We start from the raw sequence: 3,562 nt of genomic DNA on the forward strand, positions 1-3,562 counted from the left end.
CCTTCTACTTATTTAAAAGGGGAGTCTTGTTCATGTCCTTTGCCTCCCTTATTTTGGGAGGGAAACCTCCCTCATCCCATTCTGGGGTCAGATATCCAATATAATGCCTCCATTTGTGAGAAAATAGTATGGGGGTAATGCCAGGTTTCCAAGTACATACGGGGGCTGGAGAGCTCACCTCTACACCTCAGGATGATTCCTAGGGGACCATGATAGACATGCCTCCACGATCCCACCTTCTTCCCCCTATTCTGACACCAACCGTTCCTCCCACCATGCAACTTCTCTCTGGCTTTGATAATGCAGTGCAATGGCCACATCGAATTCACAGGCAATACCCACATCTACGGTGATTTATTACACGTGTTTACAAGTTACCACAAATCAGACGCAGAAATGTTAAGAATAGAGCTTCGCTGTCAGCAGTGCTTCTTCGCACCTCTGCTGACAGACACACCTGTCTTAGCCTGAGCCTCTGTCAGATAGTCCTTTCCTCTGGCAAGTGTCATACGATGCTGCTGGGGCCCGTTACTGGAGTCTCAGCAGTGCCTTTTTCTGTAAGTTTATTAGCCTTTTCAGTACTTTCATGTTCTTTATGCCTCTCTTCTTCACCTGAAAATCTTGTGTAAGACAGATTGTAAAGCATGACCTCTAGAGGGGGGCTTCAGATTCTGTATGTCTAATGACTTATTAGGTGACAGTGGTCTCACTAAAAACCACATACACTGTGAGTATCAAGTCTCTAACTAGACTTCTCATATTACCCAACAAGACAAGTGAAGTATCTCTTATCTGTCCAGTGTTAGCACTTTTTCAGGCAATGGTAAAAACCAAATAAGGTCTCTCATGACATGTCAGACATTAGCACTGACTTCATGGGAGTCTAGAGGTACATGTAGTGGAAACGGTAGACAGCCCCTGGGAGATCTTATTCTTGATGGTATCAGAGTTAACAGCTACGCTGCTGGGCCAGATTCGTGGATTAATTCTGATGTGAGACGCGTGAAGGAATTTCTGTGAACTAAGAAATTATGGAACAAAGCTAAAGTATTCTAATCATAATAGTCAGTGCAGAGTTTGAATTATTTCATGACAACTTAATTTCACTCGTGGTTAAGAGCTAGTCAGTAATTGAATTTGACTTTTTCAGGTTAGAAACTTACATTTTTCATGGATATGAAATGAAGAAGCAGTAGCTATTGAGTTTTATGAGAAGTAGAAAAATATATTTTTCTTATATTCAACTGTCTTCTTAAATTAAAACTATAAATTTTCATAGAAGATGCATTTCCTCACAATGGGGAAATGAGACTTCTCTTCAGCAATATCTGTACTAAAGCATTACTATCCAAGGATCAGCGCTTAGGTTCCTATCTAAACATCTTAAGATCCTCATGATGAGACAAGTCAAGTTTAGGTGGAAGATAACCATTCAATATTTTTTATCTTTAAATATATTTTAATTCCCATTTTATCACAACAGCAGCAATAGCATGATTCATACAAACTCAAGTTTCTATCTCATGAGCTATCCTAGGAAGGAGAAATGACAATCACATTTCTATGTAGCAAACAAATAAATTAGAGGCATAGCATAGAAGCATTAAAATGGAAATAGACTAGAATCTGGGTCTAGACACCACTTAGAGAGTGTGAAAAGCATCCCTGGTTTTCACACGTGATCTTCGCTTCCTGTCGTGAAATCACCTTGATCTTTTGCTGCGCTGCCTACTTCTTTGTAAGTGGTTGAGTACATTCATCAACTTTGTGTCATGTGAGCTCACTGTTGGCACAGTTTCAAGAAATCTCATTATTTTTTGATGTCTATGATGGATTAAAGATGAGAATATTGCTGGCCTAAGGGTTCGTTCGCCTTGCCTGTCATATTTGTCAGCTACAAAGCAGCTCTGCTGAAGGGTTAGGAGGCCATTTGGGATAGTGGGCCATTAAAACGTGGTTCCACTACTTACACTCAGTTAGACCAAGGAAATGGAGGGTAACAAGTGTGAGAGTTTCCCCTTGGGATCCATTTTCTTTCTTACACATCCAGCAAGGAAAAATCACCATGATAGCTGAGACAGCCGGAATCCCTCTCAGTAGGAGCTGGCCACAGCGTGTAATTTCTCACTGTGGGTGAAAAGTGCTTGTCCGAATAACCTCATAGGCAATTTGGAGAGTTCTGTGGCCAGAAAACATCCTGCACGATCTTCTGTAATTCATACAACAAGCCACCCTCGACTTGTTCGCTGACCTCTTAGAGGAAGAACAAGGCTATCTCATGTCTACTGAGTAACCAGGACAGGCCTTTCACAGCACATGTGAAGAATACCCTATAACAGATTGTGATTGGTAATATTTAGAATTTTCTCAGGAACATTTTAAATGCCTATCAGTCTGTTACTATCCTGAAGTGTAATTCTGTCGGTGAAATATACTCCACATGCACCTACAAGGAAGAGCAACCAAAACAAATATTGTTCACATTTAGGCGCCAAACACACTAAAGATAAAGAAACGTCTAGTCTGAACTTGATGCATCTTTAATAAAGGCACATTGGTAACTACTGGCACTTGGCATACACATCTGGAAAAAGGATCAAGAGCTAGAAAATAGCAGTGGTGATAGAGATGATCCTCATGATGACGTGATAACAGTTTGCAAGTCCAATGACTGTGAGGGGCTCTTGTAGTCCTGTATGTGAACTGATGGACTGATAAAGGCAAGTTTGGTGGTTCAAAACAACCCACCAGCTACTCCACGTAAGAAAGAGAAGGACATGTGCTCCCATAAAGATTTTCAGTCTCACAGACCCTATAGAGGGACATTGTGAGTAAGAATGACTTGATGTCAGTATTTTTGTTTAATGATTTACTTATTTCACATGCAGTTTTTTCAACAACAAAGGAACAGCTGTGATTCACATGGATTCACCACATAGAGTACAAAGAATCATGTCTCACATCTGGAAAAGAGCCAGACAATGAAGGCTGGCTGAGCAGCAGACCACCAAGTGCACCTCTGCACATTCAGTTTGAAGTAAAAGAAAGCTCAAATATGTACATGAGGGCTTAGGTAAGGCTTCGATTGCATCCCACCTGGTTCTAGAAATCATCTCAAGAATCGATTTAAAGCACTGAAGACTAGTGACAGGTAGAGAAGTGGTGGGATAACATCCAGAGCATCATAAATGGAGATGAAAAAAGACAAGACAGAAAGTCCAAAATGAATGCCAAAGAGATTCTGAAACATGTTTTTGAATAAAGTGTCACTAAAGTAAATGGGAAAATGATGACATAATAAATAGAAGATGCCAAGGAGTGACTTGAGAAAAATAATGTATATTGAAATGCTCAAAAACCTGGAATTAAAAAAACCAAGAGAGCAGTCTATTCTCAGCATTAGTAAAGCCTACTGTACTCAAAGAAAAATTTAACCCCAGAATTGCAATAATGAAGGATGATAAGGATAATATTATTGTTGGCAAAGAGGTTTAGATACACTATGATCTGCCCAAAGAATGAAGAAAACAAGTGTTGGAAGAATGCAATCAGGATGCATCAA

This window comes from Tenrec ecaudatus, chromosome 2 (genome assembly GCF_050624435.1).
Source record: "Tenrec ecaudatus isolate mTenEca1 chromosome 2, mTenEca1.hap1, whole genome shotgun sequence".
In the NCBI taxonomy this organism is placed as follows: Eukaryota; Metazoa; Chordata; class Mammalia; order Afrosoricida; family Tenrecidae; genus Tenrec; species Tenrec ecaudatus.